Here is a 17387-nt window from a genome sequence, read left to right as displayed (position 1 = left end):
CAGACTCCTGGGTTATCTGGAACCTTCCGCTGTGTCATTCCTGGCAAAGAGCCCACACCTTCCAGCTGCTCTCCACAGTAAGGCAGCTATTAGCCCCAGGTGGCTATTAACCAGAGGAGGTCCAAATAGAGCTGGTCGAAATTGATTAAAATACACACACTTTCACAGACTCAGTATGAAAAAAAAAAACGTGCTATCCTGGGAAAGATTTTATGTTGATTACCCCCAAATTATATTTTAAACATACTGGGCTGGGGCGCCTGGATGGGCTCAGTCGGTCGAGCCTCGGACTTCGGCTTAGGCCACGATCTCACCATCACTGAGTTTGAGCCCCATGTCAGGCTCTGTGCTGACAGCTCAGAGCCTGGAGCCTGCTTTGGATTCTGTGTCTCCCTCTCTCTCTGCCCCTCCTCCACTCATGCTCTCTCTCTCTCTCAAAAATAAACATTAATTAATTAATTAATTAATTGGGTTAATTTAAACAGTTTTTAAATTAATGTCACCTGTTTCTTTGTGCTTTTTTTAAAAAAGAAACTATGGTTCTTTTTTTCTTTTAAGTTTATTTATGTATTTTGAGAGAGAGAGAAAGAGCATAAGTGGGGGAGGTGCAGGGAGAGGGAGACAGAGAATCCCAAGCAGGTTCCTCCCTGTCAGCACAGAGCCCCACACGGAGCTCAATCTCACAAACTGTGAGATCATGACGTCAGGCGAGATCAGTTGGACGCTTAACCGACTGAACCACCCAGGCACCCCCGTGCTTTTTTTTTTTTTTTAATGTGGTCACTAGAAAACCTAAAAGTACATATATGGCTTGCATTGCATTTCTATTGGACACTGCTGCCTTAGAGATCTTATCTGATGTCAAAACTTACTTGAGGGGCGCCTAGGTGGTTCAGTCGGTTAAGCGGCCGACTTCGGCTCAGGTCATGATCTCTCGGTCTGTGAGTTCAAGCCCCGCGTTGGCCTCTGTGCTGACAGCTCAGAGCCTGGAGCCTGTTTCAGATTCTGTGTCTCCCTCTCTGACCCTCCCCCGTTCATGCTCTGTCTCTCCCTGTCTCAAAAATAAATAAACGTTAAAAAAAAATTTAATAAAAAAAAAACAAAACTTACTTGAAACACAGAACACTTTTCCATTTCCCAGAGTCCTGCTGGCACAGTCATGGGAAGGGAGAAAGGCGTGTCCAATGTTGCATCTGTGTTTCACATTTTCATTGTATTTCTTTTTTTTTTTTTAATTTTTTAAATGTTTTTATTTATTTTTGAGACAGAGCACGAGCAGAGGAGGGGCAGAGAGAGAGGGAGACGCAGAATCCCAAGCAGGCTCCAGGCTCTGGGCTGTCAGCACAGAGCCTGACGTGGGGCTCGAACTCATCAACCGTGAGATCATGAGCTAAGCCGAAGTTGGACACTTAACTGACTGAGCCACCCAGGTGCCCCTCGTTGTATTTCTTATAACTCATAAGAATACTTCTTTCTTGGGGCGTCTGGGTGGCTCAGTGGTTGAGCGTCTGACTTCAGTTCAGGTCACAATCTCTGATTTGTGAATTTGAGCCCCGAGTCAGGCTCTGTGCTGACAGTTTGGATTCTGTGTCTCCCTCTCTCTCTGCTCCTCCCCTACTCGCACTCTGTCTCTCTCTCAAAAATAAATACACATTAAAAAAAGTTTATAAAAAAAAAAATACTTCTTTCTCCCCCAGATTTTTAGATGACAAAACCTGAGGCCAAGTTTAACTAATGTCCATTCAACTCCTGAGGCCATAATTTTCCCAATACACAATGTTGTCAAGTCTAATGGTTGATAATAGTCTTTAAAGTACCTCCTCAGATAGTAATAATCCCTTTATGCACATAAAGCATCTCATATCATTTACATCATCCCATTGGCTCCAAAAGAAAACCTTACAACCTTCAATATAAAATACATTTATTTTTAAGTTTTGTTTATACACGGCAGAAAATTAAAAGGTACAAAGATATGTGGAGAAAAGTCAGCCTCCCACCCACCCATGACTTCCTCCCTCCTACCACCCTCCATCCACACCCATCTCCTTCCCCGACCCCTGCCAACAACATGCTCTGTATATTCAGCCACGGATGTTGATGCACAAATCCAACGAGGTATGTGGGTGGATATATAGCCATTTTTTTCTTAGACTCAAATGGTAGCAGGTTATACCCACATTCCACATTACTCTGTACTTAGCACCTTATCTTGGATACCCTTCCATATCAGTGTATACGGTCTGCCTCTAACATACGTCATATTTAGGGGTGCCTGGGTGGCTCAGTCAGTTAAGCGTTCAGTTTGGCTCAGGTCATAATCTCCAAGTTCGTGGGTTCAAGCCCCACATCGGGCTCTGCTTTCAGCTCAGAGCCTGGAGCCTGCTTCGGATTCTGTATCTCCCTCTCTCTCTCTGCCCCTCTCCCTCTTGCGCTGTGTCTCTCTCTCTCTCTCAAAAATAAATAAACGTTAAAAAAAAAAAGTTGTTTAACTGGTATGTCATATTTAAATGAAAAGAATTTTATAAATCACAAAATACAGTAAAACCTTGGACGGCAAGTAAGTTGGTGTGCGATGAGCAAACATTTCTAGTAAATTTTAACTTGATAAATGAGCAATGGCTTGCCATACGAGTGGTACCTGATGCCAAACAGCACGTGTTCACAAGTGAGCCAGTGGTTCTTGAACTTCTCTTTGATATACAGGTGCTTTGGATTACAAGCATGTTGCTGGAATGACTTATGCTCACAAACCAAGGTTTTATTGTATATTCAAATTAGGAAACGAAGTTTGGAGAGTCATTGGTTCTTTGACAGCAACTGTGAGAGAATGAAGATAGGACTCAGGCCACCCGACCTCTGACCAGAACCTGCTTCTTCTCCTTGAGGCTCCCAGGGTCTCTATCTGTAACAGAGTGGAAATAATTCCTGGCCCACCTACTGTGAGCCTGACATGCAGACCAAACAAGCTGTCGAAATCTGGAAAGTGTGATCCAAGCAAGAAACGCTGTCATTATTATGACTGTAACTTTTTTATCTGAGTCACCCCTAGGTAGAATCTTGAGTAACCCCGGGGAGAATAGGTCTATCTGAACAGGGGACTCCCCCTTGAATCACAGCCCAAGGAAATTATCCACTGAACCCATTGTATCGTCCCCCACCCAGTGTTGCTCTAGCCCAAGACAGATCCTGGCTGTCCTTCCCAAAAAGTTTGCAACGTTCTGAGGGACTCAGGTGTGACCGTCCAGCCCCTTGTCTTATGGGGGATAGGTGGCCACCGTTCTTGGGCCCTGAGAACAGGCCTCCCCTGAGGGAGACTCTATTCACAGGACCAAGACAGAAACACAGACAGACGTAGACCTGGAAATCTGGAGCCAGGTGAATGGAAAACTGTCCTCCGCTCAGGAGTGGCTGGTTGTTTCTGTATGGGCAGCCACAGCCTGACGTTTTCCAGGCCCAGGCCCAGCACAGGGAGCTGAGCGGCCTCACAACCACAGCTTTGGCCTCCACGCAGGGAGCAATGTAAACGGGATTAATCACAGCAAAATTAGCCAAGCCAAGGGGTCTGGCTTGTGCCATCGGTTGAGCAACTGACTGGTTAAAGAAACGCAACCTTATTTCCCTTGGTGGTCATGCCCACAGCCTTGGTGTCTGGGACTTGCTTCTTGCTTCTTCCTGGGTCTCCCCTGGCTCAGGGTTTGAGGAGAAAGAAAAGGGAAAAGTAAATCTCCAGGGAAGAAAAAAGCAAACCCAGACTTGCCCAGGCGAAACCCAGGCCACTGGCCACCTAGCCTAGATACAGTCCACATGTCCTCCTAGCTTTTCTAAGATGGTCCCAAGGTGCCCAGACTTGCAGGGGAACTGTTTCTGTTGTGTGAGTGTGAGGACCAAGCTTCCAGGAGCTCCCTAGAGCCTAGGAGAAGTGCCCACAAAGCACAGGGCTTCCAGAAAGTGTGCCTTCCTTTACCTTGGCAAATATCCACATTGCCTTCACCCAGGGAGGTGGAAGGCAAATCCACCCATCCTGTTTATAGAAAAGGTGTGGGGAGAGTGAAAAGACACCTCCTACAGAAGACATGAATAGACACTTCTCCAAAGAAGACATCCAGATGGCTAATAGACACATGAAAGAGATGCTTAACATCATTCATCATCAGGGAAATACAAATCAAAACCACAATGAGATACCACCTTCCACCTGTCAGAATGCCTAACATTAACGACTCAGGCAACAACAGACGTTGGCGAGGATGCGGAGAAAGAGGATCTCTTTGGCATTGTTGGTGGGGATGCAAGCTGGTGCAGCCACTCTGGAAAACAGTATGGAGGTTCCTCAAACCCTACGACCCGGAAATTGCACTAGTAGGTATTTATCCATGAGATACAGGTGTGCTGTTTTGAAGGGACACATGCACCCCCATGTTTATAGCAGCACTATCAACAACAGCCAAAGTATGGAAAGAGCCCAAATGTCCATCGGTGGATGAATAGATGAAGAAGAAGTGGTAGGGAGATAGATAGATAGATTTATATAGAGAGAGAGATAGATAGAGATAGAGACAGAGATAGAGATAGAGATAGAGATATATAATGGAATATTACTCGGCCATCAAAAAGAATGAAATCTTGCCATTTGCAACAATGTAGATGGAACTAGAGAGTATTATGCTAAGTGAAACAGACATTCTCCCTGATCCATGCTGCCCGGCCATGGCTGAGACAGTCGTGTTTCTCAAACTGCCAAAACCCCATTGTTACATTTCTACCTGCACTGTCTACAGAAAGCAGAGGAAATGTTACCAGGGCCTGGGGTGAGGGGTGGACGGAGGGTTATTATTCAAAGGTGTACAATTTCTGTTTGGGGATAATGACAAAGTTCTGGAAATTGATGGTAGGGATAGTTGCGCAGTATTGCAAATGTACTTAATGCCACTAGATTATACACTTAAAAATGGCTAAAAAGGTAAATTTTATGTTATGTATAAATATATGGCATATGTTTTACCAAAATAAAAAGATTAAAATTTAAAACCATACCATAAAACTGACCCATGGCCCAAAGGTGATCTGAGAGACGCAGAGCGGTAGATCCAGAGAGTCGGCACCTGTTGGGTGGGGGCATTGCCACTGTGAGACATATGGACTAGTGACTCATGGCAGGAGTGGCCTGGGGCCTTTATCCAACCCAGTAGGGGATCAAATAGTGGCCAAAGAAATATTTGGATTGAATTGTCTCACAGTCCAGTAGGCTGAGGAGATGAAATCAACATTAAACTGTGTTATTAGTCATGGTTCTCCAGAGAAACAGAACCAGTAGGATGTATACGAGAGAGAGAGAGAGAGAGAGAGAGAGAGAGAGAGGGAGAAGATTTATTGTAAGAATTGGCTCACATAATTATGGAGGCCAAGAAGTCCCAGGATCTGCTGTCAGTAAGCCAGAGAACCAGCAAAGCTGATGGTGTAATGCAGCTCAAGGCTAAAGGCCTGAGGATCGGGGCAGATGGTCTAAGTCCCAGGCTGAGTCCGAAGGCCTGAGAAGCAGGAACACTGGTGTCTGAGGGCAGGAAAAGATGGACATCTCAGTTCAGGCAGAGTGAATTTCCCTCCCCTGATCTTTTCATTCTTTTCAAGCCCTCAGTACATTGGGTGATTCCTACCCAATGTTGGTGAGAGTCTCCATTTTCCTCAGCCTACCGATTGAAATGCAACCCTCGTCTGGAGGCATCCTCACAGGCACACTCAGAAATAATGTTTTACCAGCTCTCTGGTCATCCTTTAGCCCAGTCAAGTTGACCCATAAAATGAACTGAAACAAGCTGTTTTAGAAATTAAGAACTATGCCATTGCTTGCAGACCAAAGTTGGTGAACCGGGTCTTCCCAGTCATGAGAGATCTAGAGGTGGTTACTATGGGTGAGGTGGGGTTCAAGCGCACCTTGAGAACAACGGGAAGGGCTTGGGGCAACAAAGAGAGGGACTGGAGAACAGAAAGAGCAAACACGTGGCAGCCCAGGTGAGCAGGGAGTGGGTGGCAGGGACGGGGAAGAAATGGCCTTGGCGGAAAGAGTGTCCAAATCAGGGAGCAGGAAGGAAGCCACTTTGAATGTCTCTCTTCCTCAGTATCAAAACACATCTGTCACTGAACACCTCCATGCCCCAGCTTCTGGGCCGCGTGCTGCCGAGTGCAGAGAGAAGTGAATTGCAAGACCTGTGGCTTCTTGAGCTTCGAACTTAGATGATGTATGTACATGGAGTTACACGCTCAAGGCAGAGTGCCAAATTAGTGACATGGGTCATCGAGCCATACTTACTTATCAACCCGGTCCTATTCAGCTTCTTCGTACCATGCTATACTCTAGGGATATGGAGACAGATAATACAAAGCGCCATCCTGGAGAAAGGCAGATAAATCACTCCCAGTTGAGGGAGATCGTCCAGAACTGGACCTGCATGGGCCAGTAGACTTTGATGAGTATCTAAGGAGGAAGTAGGTATTCCGCACCTATGGTGCAATGGATACAGGGACGATGGCCTGTGAAACGTCCCAGAGGAGGTGGAGGTGAGGTGGGCAGAGTGGGTCGGTCTGAGAATATCTGAGGTGAGAGCAAAGAGACAGACAGTTGGAAGGTTGGAAGGACAGGAGAGGTTGGAAGCTGACGATAAAGTGTTCTGGATGGCGTTCCAAAGACCTCTGGGCTTCAGACTCTGAGCGCCTGGTGCTACCGAGGACCCCTGATGTGGGGTGGGGTCCTGAACGTGTGTGATGCGCAAAACCTCCCTCTGCTTTCAAAGTGAGTGGCCAATGGACCCAAGTGGGGCTCGGTGTTTTCATGTGGGGAACGTGGCCCAGTAAAGATGATTTGTGGTGCCGACCTCTGAGTAACTCCTCTCCCAGGCTCCTGCCAGCTGTAGGCAGTCACCAGAGCCTGGAGGGGCCCACATGTTCTCGAACAGCTCTGGATTTCCCTGTTTCTTCCAGTCAGACTGGAAGAGACAACAGAGCGTCCCTGTCACATCAACCTCTGTTCCACATTGCTAGCTGAAAGGGGAGGATAAGGAATCCCCGAGGCCCACAGCAGAACCTAAGCTCACTTCCTGAGTCCCAAGAATGCTTAGATGGAGTCAGGGCCAGCCAGGCCTCGCTGACCACAAACTTAGCTATAGGATACACAGAATGTTTCTTCAGGTGCCTGAGGCAGGTCTGTGTGCGGGCACGCACGGGGCTCCTGGGTCCAGGGTGTTGGATAACCCACATCTGATGTCCCAGCCCAACAAGCAGCCAAGGGATTGTGACAGGCTTTACCTCTGAGGGTGCTGACAAATAAGTCTCCTTGTGAGGTCATTGTCCCCAGGAGCCTTGATGTCATGAACACATTGTACCTTATGCTCCCTCTTCTCACGGACAGTACAACTGAAACCAAACACCCAAGCAGTGTAGATTTTAAGCGACGAGGCTACGTTTTCACCAACACCCAGGTTCCCAGTGGATGTGTGTTGATTAAAAGGTAAAGCGGTCACAAAAAGACCAACCCACGGCGCTGTAGTGAGTTGGAACTTGTATGTCCCTTTTCCTCAGGATGGTGGGCATGGCGGTGGAGGCAGTGGGATTGATGGGGAAAGAGAGGGGGGTAGAGATTTGCTGCATCAGAATCTCCAGGGAGTTGGAAACCAGGCACGAATATTTCCTAAAGTACCCCAGGTGAGGTCAAAGACTGAGAAACCAGTGTCCCCCAAGAGAGACCCTTGCCCCAAGCGGAATCACGTGCCGGGAATAAACCAGCCCACCACGTCTGGAGAATCCCCCGCCAGATCTCCATGGTCACCCAGATCCTTGCCTCAACCTATGGGCCACATTACAGGCGGGGCTCGAACACCCCTGCTGCCGCTGATAGCTGCTCCCCTAGGAATTTCACCCAGTTCCAGTTCAGAAGAACACAGGATCACCACCTTCCAGACAGACCCCACCATCGCCCACACTGCACATTCAGAGACCCTCCCCCCCATCCTGGAAGAAGTACAAAGAGTTTGGGAATTATTTATTTATTTATTTATTTATTTATTTTTTGTCCCCACAAGCAAGTGGGGGTCCGGATATGGGCAAAATACGAGCAAACTTGGTGTGTGACTTCTGGACGCTGGGATGAACAGTCAGGCCAGACTGCTGCCCTGCCAGGGTACCAAGCGAGCACTTAGATTCTTTAAATGCAAATTTCCCCTGGGGCAGCCCTGGCTTCCTCCTACAGGGACAGCAGCCACCCTGGGAGGAGAGATGAGATTTAAATTGGTAATAAAGCACTGTACCAAATTGGACTTTGACCTTGTTCAGAATTCCACTGGCCCACGTTCCCTGACCTGCCACCCACCCCCTTTCTGCCCAATTGTTCCCTTGAGTAGCTGTCTAAGGCAGTCGGGCAGGCTGTCACCGGCTTCTGCTTCTCTGGCTGCCTTCCACCTGGCGGGCTTGGAAAGGCTTGGAAATCAAACAGCTCTGCCTTTCCAGCCTTTCTTGCTACCTCTGAGCCTGGAATGAGGCACGAGTGGTCTGGCTGAGGCCTCCGGCCCCGGCTGGGCCTGCTTGTGGGGCATGGGAAGAAGCGAGGACGGCCCCAGCAGGCGACTGTCACACATTCTTGGTTACCAGAGCGATTCCCAGACAAGGCCTGGAATGGCCCGAGTGGGCCCATTCACCTGCTACGTCCATGGAAGCAGCATAGAGCCCTCATTTAGTTTTTTCTGCTCCCTCCACTGCCCCAGAACACCTTCCACTTGCTGCAAAACACCAACTTTCTTCTGCCTTGTGTCCTTCGCCCGGAAGGTCTCCCACATTCTCTTCCGCGTGTCTAAATTCTGCTCTTCCTTCCACGGCCTGGGAAACCACTTCGCACCACAGAGCCTACACCGCCCTGCAGTCCTGGCGCCCTTCTCTGACCTCCTCAATTCAAGATTCGAATCAGGTATGTGAGGCACCTAGTCACATGCTGATTTGCCTTGTTGTCTAACTGTTTTAAGCCTCATTGTCCCAGTGCGATGGCAAATTCCCCGGGAGCGTGTATTACCTGGAATTGGACCTGGTAGTTCTCCTGAGAAGGAGTAAATCAAAGGACAAATGAATGAGGAAATGGATTGCTTTGGTCAGAGCAATGTTTTCTTTAGACACCCAGAATTCTCCCCAACAAAAGAGCTGTTCTTTCCATTGTCTAAGCCACCGGTGGAAACAGTTGCCAATGCCTCATATAGCACAGGAAGCCAGGCGTGTTTCACCGGGAGTCAGTTACCCAGAACAGCTGGACCTCCATCAGCGTGCAGGGCACTAGTGAGTCCTGGGAGCCTATTTCCTGCCCTCCTTGATCTAATCGGGGTGATAGAATGCGCTCACATGAAGACGTGGCTTCCGGTTGTGCCCACGTATATAAGGTCTTGGAGAGGGACTCAGGCTAGGCTGTCCTAATCAGAGAGCATGTAGAGGATATAGAAAGTAGGGCTGTTGAGTGGAGGCAGAGAGGAGGCAAAGTCTAAGGCGGGGGGGGGGGAGGGTTGTGGCACAGGGAAGAGCACCCCTTCCTCCGTCTTAAAAAAAATAAACTTAAATAAACAAAGGAAAAGAGTCCAAATACACACATGCGTGTGCAGGGAAACTTCCTTTCCCATTCTAGCCGGAGACACAGACATCAAGAAAGCAATCAATTAACTAATAATTCTGTAATTATTAATTACTTAAACAAGTTATTAAATATTTTTATGATTTTTAATGAATGATTGAATCATAATTGTTATTAAACAATTAAATAATAATTGTTCATGGTTAGTCACTAACCGTGATTACCTGGGGGGAGGAAGGGGTTGTGTAAGAATGTCTTTTATTATGAGGAGGGTGGGTTAAACTCCTAGAACATCTGATAACTACATATTCTTGAGAGCACACACCCACACATATTGTAGTGTTGAGGCCAAGAAACAGTGGAAAAGCACAGTCAGAGAGGGAACAGAAAGGGGGCTGATATGGAAGTTCATGTTCCATCTCCAATCAGTCTACACTGAGTTAAGACTATGGTTCCCACACCGGGCCCTGCGGCAGAATCGCCTGGCAAGGTCAGGAAACATGCAGGTTCTTGGCCCCACTGCTGTCCTGCCAAGTCAAACCCACATGGGGTGGGGAAATTTGTGTGTGTGTGTGTGTGTGTGTGTGTGTGTTCAATGAGGTCCCCTGGGATTCTAATGCCACATGCCTCAACCCTGAGTTTGGAATTGTTTGATTGGTGAGCAAATTCCACGCAAATTGGTGATGCTCTCACTCAAGGCCACAGGCAGCCCTCCAAGGACAGACCCTGAACCCAGAACGTGGAATGGGCAGGCCAGTTCGACTCCCAGGGAAGCACTGCACAGCCTGAGCATGTGCTCACCTTAGGTTGGTTAGGCTTCCATTACTCTCCAGAACCTCTTTTCTAGCACTTCGTGGTTTTCTTTGACAAAATCAACTATAGCTGAACGACTTTAAACTGCACAGGCGCACATATTGGTGGTGGGTCTTTTTCAGTAAATACGGCACAGTACTACAAATGTATTTTCTCTTTCTCACGGTTTTCTTAACATTTTCTTTCCCCTAGCTTACTTTATCGTGAGAATATAGTATATGATATATTTAATGTATAAAATATGGGTGAATCTACTGTGCATGCTATTGGTAAGGCTTCTGATCAACAGTAGGCTATTACCAGTTAAGTTTTGGGGGAGTCAAAAGTTAGGTATGAAGTTTGACTGAGCTATGGGTCAGTGCCCCTAACCCCTCTGTTGTTCAAGGGTCAGCTATATTACAAATATTTGATGATAGAAACTTGAATGTTGACTTCCTTCCTGTTTAACATATTTGTCAACCAATCTTACTTATCAGAGGTAAGTGGAAACTTATCAGCCCCTGGCTCATTCAAGACAAGCCTGGGGTCACTAAACCATTATCTTATTTACTTTAGAGTTTCTGTTTGCCTGATCTGTTTTACCTTCCACTGCAAAGTGATCTGGAAAGTCGGGATTAGACCACTACCCCTGAGAGAAACGGCTTGGGCAGATGAGACAGTGCCTCTGTTTCTTTGGGCTTTGTTTGCTCCTAAGGTAAGTATAAGGTCACAGAAGAAAGAACACTCCTTCCACGTTGATGGTGCCGAACCCTTGTAATTTACCGGTGATGTCTTACTCACTCATGAACTATCCTGGGTCTGAGTCACACACAGTGGGGCCGTTAAGAGGAGGGGAAAAAAAAAATTCTTGAAATAAATGAGTTACCTTCTGGCCAGTGAGGCAAGACAACAGAAGCACTCACTCTCCCCACACAATGGGTACTGATAGCTGGTGGGGATTGGTGGAAAAGGTTGTGAAGTTGGGGAATATGGAAACAACGCCTAAGGCTGTCCCGAGGGTGTGTAGTCGAATAGGACACTGTACTGGATCCCCAAAGGGCTACATGCAAGTGGAAAGAGGGAACTAGAAAAATATCTGCCCACAAAGCAAGGAAGATTACTTGTCTCAATCCTTGTCACTGGGTCCAAGGAAAATCATCTCCCCTGGGAAATGAAGGAAGGAGGCAGGGAAGAAAGAGACAAGAACACTGACACCTATCGAGTGTCGTTTATGTGACATCTGTTATATGATAGGCACTCACATCTTATTAGCATAGTTAGTCCCACAAATTGTCACCTTCTTAATGGAAGAGGAAACTGAGACACAAAGGCCATGACCTACAACATGAGCTTGCAGATCCTATGATCACTGGTGTTGTGGAAGACACTTTGCTGGGACACCAGCTACCACTGCCAACCACTGCCCGGGAATGGGTTCTCCACATGCACTCCCAGAACAACACCTTCTTTCCATTCATTTGGGATACATGTTTTGTTCTCAGTGGGAGGATCTTGGCATACCAGCCTCCAAGACCAGGAACAAACACCTAGGCCAGTGGGGAACTTCATAGAAAAGCAAGATAACCAGTCTGTGATGGTTAATTTTAGGTATTAACTTGGTTGGCCCACAGTACCCAGATATTTGGCCAAACGTTAGTTGTTTCTGTGAACGTATTTTTTTAGATGAGATTAACATTTTAATCAGTAGACACCAGTAAAGCAGATTATCCTCTTAATGTGGGTGGGCTTCATCCAATGAGTTGAAGAACTTGATAGAAAACAAAGACTAACAACCTCCCCCAGGAAGAAGGGATTGTGTCAGCAGATTGCCTTTGGACTTGAACTGCAACTCCTCCTCTGGGCCTTCGGCCTGCAGCCTAGCCTGTGGATTTTGTGCTTGCCGATCTCCACAATGACATAAGCCAATTCCTTAAAATAATCTATATGTATACACATCCTGTTGGGTAATACGCAGTCCAAGAGACAAGGGCATCCACACCACACTGTAGACCCATGCCAGCAAGGAGACCTTTGGCCCTTGCAGTGAGGCCGGCTGTCACAGTCACAAACTCAACACCGACTTAGCCATGGTTTCCGTGTTACTGCTATCAGGGGCACAGAGATGTACGGGGGGCAGAATGTCTGTCCTCCAGTGGCTTGCTAACTCGTCACAAAGTTCGAGAGTTGCAGTGCTGAAAGGGACCCCGGTGAAACTCATCTAGTTCAACCTGTTTAGTGGACGGAAAACCTGAAGGGAGAAGTCGGGATTAGAGCCTAAGGGGAGCTTAGATGAGAGCGAGATGTGAGAGATGCTCACATGAGAGTGAGCATGAGCGATTACATGTGCATATGACACCCGCACTGAAGGTGGTGGGAAGAGAGTTAGCCGAAGGAGGGGAAGCTTTGTGGGATCTCTTTTCTTTTTTTTTATTTTCAAAAAAAATTTTTTTTAACGTTTATTTATTTTTGAGACAGAGAGAGACAGACCATGAATGGGGGAGGGTCAGAGAGAGAGGGAGACACAGAATCTGAAACAGGCTCCAGGCTCTGAGCAGTCAGCACAGAGCCCGACGCGGGGCTCGAACTCCCGAACCGCGAGATCATGACCTGAGCCAAAGTCTGCCGCTCAACCGACCAAGCCACCCAGGCGCCCCTGTGGGATCTCTTTTCAACAGCGCTGATCCCATCCCCGAGGGCTCCACCCCCATGACCTCATCACTTCCTGAAGTCCCCAGCTCCTAACACTGCCACTTTGGAGATAAGGCCTCAACATAGGAATCTGGGGGAGATACAAACATTCAGACCAGAGCAATACACACAACACGCATCACACTGTGTTGGCACCTCCCTCATAGCGGTTGTCACAATCCGCTGCGGGTCATAACAACATGTGACTGTATTTAACACCCTTTCTTGTAGATTCCTGACGAGGAAGCATCCTATGTCGTTGATTCTTACATGCCTGTTCAAAATTGCTCTTGGTGTGAAACTGATCATTTTTTTTTTAACTAAATTCCACAGTCCTGATGCTAACATTTGGGTTCAGCCACCACTCAGAGATAGCCCCCCAGAAAGCCACCACCCCCTCCTCTGGCACTGACTTGCTTCCCATAAGAGGTGGGGTTTTTTGTGGGTTTTTTTTTAAGTTTGATTATTTACTTATTTTGAGAAAGAGAGCACAAGCGAGAGGGAGAGAGAGAGCAGAAGGGAGAGAGAGAGAATTCCAAGCAGGCTCCGCACTGCCAGCGTGGAGATCATGACCTGAGCTGAAGTCAGACATTTAACGACTAAGCCCCCCAGGCGCCCTTCCCATGAGAGGGTTTCAATGAGATGCTGCCCAAGGGCTCATAAGCGACACCTGCCCCTTATCCAGATCTTCAGCCCTTCTCAACCCAGCTGCCTCTCAACCACAAGAGAATTTCTGGGACTGTCTGACATTCCAAGCGCACAGTTGTCATTGTCCTGTGCGTGATTCCTGGTCTTCTCGCGTATTCATTCAACACCGGGGTGTGCGACAGAGAGGTGGGCTGGGCTCCAGTCGTGTCGTCACTGGGGGGAGCAGCGAAAGGCCTGCCTGGCCATGAAGGTTATCACTGTCCCAGAGATGAAGGCCAGGCTTTCATCCTTTCCAGCAATGCCCTTCTGGGGGAGCTCAGAGTGCGGCCCTGGGGAGGCTCGGTTTGCTCATGGCAGGAACCGGGAAAACATTTCTGGCTCTAAAGCCCCCACTGCCTCTCCCTTGTGGGGCGAAATGGGCAAGAGATTCAAGACAACAGGTTGTGCTGCCAGTTAGACGGTCCTGGATGGGGTGGAGCGAGCCTCATGCCACATGCAGCCCGCACATCCTGCGGGCCCGTGTGGTCTGATCTAGCAGATACCTGGAGGAGGCAGAGCCAGCCGGATCCTAATCAGAAGAACCATCTCTTTCCTCAGGATTGCACGTGGCAGCTTCTAAGGCTCCTTCCTATTTTCATTTCATCGGGTCCTCAAAACTAGGCTGGGAGGGGCAAGGATAATTATTCTTATCCCCACTTTACAGATGAGAAAACTGAGGCCCAGGTTGTGACGTATCCATGGATCTCGAGGGGCAGCACTACTCAGTCTTCTGACTCCAAGTTCATTGCCTCCCCTTTTCAGGGTGTAGTGAAAAACAGACTCCACAGAGGCTGGAATTACTTCACCCTCTCAAGCCAACTTGATGACAAGGCATCAGAAAGGGTCTCCTCAACTTCAAGCTGTAAAGACCACTTCTTAGAGCAAACCCTGCCTGACCAAGTCACAAAACACGCTGTGGCTACCTGATCAGAACCAGAAGGTGACCAAGGCTGCTTTGGGGTGTCCCCACTCTGTGGGGCAGTGGGTGCAGCTGATCCGGGAGTACATCCCACTGTGGGAGAAGGACCCAGGGCACAAAAGTTCCCACCGTTCAAACAGCTAACTTGAACTTCCTCCTTCGGGATGAGGTTGAAATGGCAGATTTCAACGTATATAAGTACAGAAATGCGAAAAACCGCTTCGCTTTTGCACTTTACAATTGATTTAGTCAATCAGCAAGTATTTTCAGGGCAACACCTGTTTGCCCAGCCCGATGTGAGGCGCGGGGAGAGCTACAAGCACAGCAGAAACACAGGCTCCGTGCAAAGTTAAGGACAGCAGAGCCCTGGGAGGCATCCTCCTATCTGCTTTTCCTGCCTCAAACCTCAAGGTCGAAGAGAAGAAAGAACAAAGCTCTCTCAGAATCTCCGCTCTATCCACTCAGACTCAAAACCAGGCCTTCATGGGCCAGCATCGTCAAGGGCAGAGGGACGTTCCTTGCGTGCTTTCGCTGTAGCTGAGGGAGAAGACTGTGCCAAGATGTTCCATCCCCACAGGCTGGGTCTGCTCTGGCCCTGGCTTACCTGGAGAGGTTGATTATGGCACTGGGTAGAACCGGAAGCTGTCCAGGACAGAGCAGATCCAATGAGAAGGCCCTAGAAAGAATGGTCCCAGGGAGTCCTGAGACCACCTCATGGGCCCTTGGGTTTCTTCCAGGGCAGGTCTGACCTCCTCTGATCCAAACTACTGTTTCCCATTGGATCCCACGTGTATCACTTTGCCCAAACTTGCCGTCACCAAGAACTTGCCTTGACCGTCAGGGTATCTCATGGCTGCTGTCATCCTGACTCCTCAGCTGGATGGGAAGTGACACGAGGGAGGTTGGCAGCTGCTCTCCCAAAGCCATAATCTCCCATCTCTCAGCCTGTCACCCTTCTTTCCTCTCAAATGCTTACCATCCTTCCAGGCTCTTCCTACCAAAACCCAATCTCCAGAAAGCATCTCAAACTGAATCAGAGGCAACAGGAGCTGAAATGACTTGCTGACTTCCCCAGGTGAGGAGGCTGAGGTTACTACGTCGTTCTGCGTCCCTACCCCTGCAGGCCACACTTAGAACAGGACAACTGCAGGCACCAGTGAGGAGTGGGACACTGAGTGGTCAGAGCCTTTCCTCCACAGCACCCATTTATGAAATCAGCGCTAGGACCCTGCTTCCCATGAAGACTTTTCATGACCCAGGAAGGACAAGACTTAGCACATCCTTGGCACCACAAACCCCAGTTCCGGGAACAAAGGAGTGAGCCACTCTGGGTCTACGCAGCCGACATGGGCATGCTTGAGCTTGCACTGGCCTCAGTAGGTGATCAGAGCAACCTCAGAGGTTTTGCTCTTTTGTCATTTTTCGCGGTCACGCTAGAGTCACTAGCTGCCTTGAGGCTCCAACCCCCAGACACGCGCAGCCCTTCAGGCTCTAAAATACTTACCGATTGACTGAATTCATTGTAAACTGCAAAAGCGAAGCGGGCAGCGTCTGGAAGCAGGAGCCTCCATCCGATATCTCGCTCCCACAAGCTGGTTCAGGACGCATTTATGGAGCACCTATGTTGCTCCAGGCACTGGCAGGGGCGCTGGGAAACCCACACCACACGCTTCCTCCTGGTCTGATGGGAAGACACATAGGCAACCAACAACCTCAGTTCCTCTCGGGGTGAGGGGAGGCTGAGAGAAGGGTGGGGAGGCAGATGTCCATCTGCACAGATCATTTCGGTAAAATGTGGAAAGTGAAAGGAAAGAGAGATGTACAAAATCTGTCTTAAAAGGGAAGTCTTGGGGCTCCTGGGTGGCTCCGTTGGTTAAGCATCTGACTCTCGGTTTCGACTCAGGTGGTGATCTCACAGTTCGTGAGTTCAAGCCGCACGTCAGGCTCCAGGCTGAGAGCGCCGAGCCTGCTCACGGTTTTCTCTCCCTTCTCTCTCTGCCCCTCCTCTGCTCATGTGCTCTCTCTCTCTCTTTCAAAATAAATGTTAAAGAGAGAGAGAAGTCTTCCCCGGACCTGTTTCCCTTTTGCTTCATTTTATTATCTCCTACCCTTCACAAAAATGTTTTTGCAAATGTTATGCACACTCATTTCCCACTCCGCTGAAAGTGCTCTAAAATGACTAGGAACCTCGGGACGGATGAGCTGCAGTCTCCCCCTTCATTCCGTAAGCCCCTGTGATGTCTGGCCTCTTGGACACTCCCTCCTCCCATCTGGGTCCCCCTCACCCCTCTCTCCTAGCTGGCCGGCTGCTGGCTCCTTGGAGATTGTGTTCTTGACTCTCTCCTTTGCACAAGGCTCATGCTCCCCAGGGCCATTTTACCCACACCCGGCTTCAACTTCTCCCTGGTGACTTAAAACGACCAAGTGTCTCGGCGGCCCAGATGCCGTGCCAGGCACCCTCCACATATTCCCTGATGCAGTCCTCCTGCAGCCTGGCAAAGTAGGACTTTGATTCCTTTTCCGCCAAAGTGGAAAGCAACACACAGACGGCTTGTAGATCGCGTCTTCCTCCGGTTTACGCGACTAGTAAGAGGCAAAGCCAGGATGCAAACTCAGCCAGCCTCCTTGCCTTTCTTCTCGAAGATGGTGACACCACCTCTGATGTCAGATCTCTCCATCCCCTCCCTCTCCTTCACTCCGGGC

At 48.6% G+C, this 17387-nt stretch overlaps 2 long non-coding RNA genes across 2 annotated transcripts; one reads left to right on the top strand and one right to left on the bottom strand.

The window, feature by feature from the left end:
- Nucleotides 1-5408: 5408 nt before the first annotated feature.
- Nucleotides 5409-7205, bottom strand: LOC122204132. The gene is made up of 3 exons (XR_006195504.1): nucleotides 7092-7205; nucleotides 6311-6445; nucleotides 5409-5554 (listed from the first exon to the last, which is right to left on the bottom strand). It is a non-coding gene; the product is annotated as an uncharacterized LOC122204132 (long non-coding RNA).
- A 195-nt stretch (nucleotides 7206-7400) lies between these two features.
- LOC122203624 lies at nucleotides 7401-11278 on the top strand. The gene is made up of 3 exons (XR_006195271.1): nucleotides 7401-7504; nucleotides 8754-8953; nucleotides 10967-11278. It is a non-coding gene; the product is annotated as an uncharacterized LOC122203624 (long non-coding RNA).
- The last annotated feature ends 6109 nt before the right edge of the window (nucleotides 11279-17387 follow it).

The sequence above is a fragment of the Panthera leo genome, chromosome D3 (assembly GCF_018350215.1).
Source record: "Panthera leo isolate Ple1 chromosome D3, P.leo_Ple1_pat1.1, whole genome shotgun sequence".
In the NCBI taxonomy this organism is placed as follows: Eukaryota; Metazoa; Chordata; class Mammalia; order Carnivora; family Felidae; genus Panthera; species Panthera leo.
Note: the sequence above shows the minus strand (reverse complement) of the source record. Positions and strands in the feature narration are given on the sequence as shown.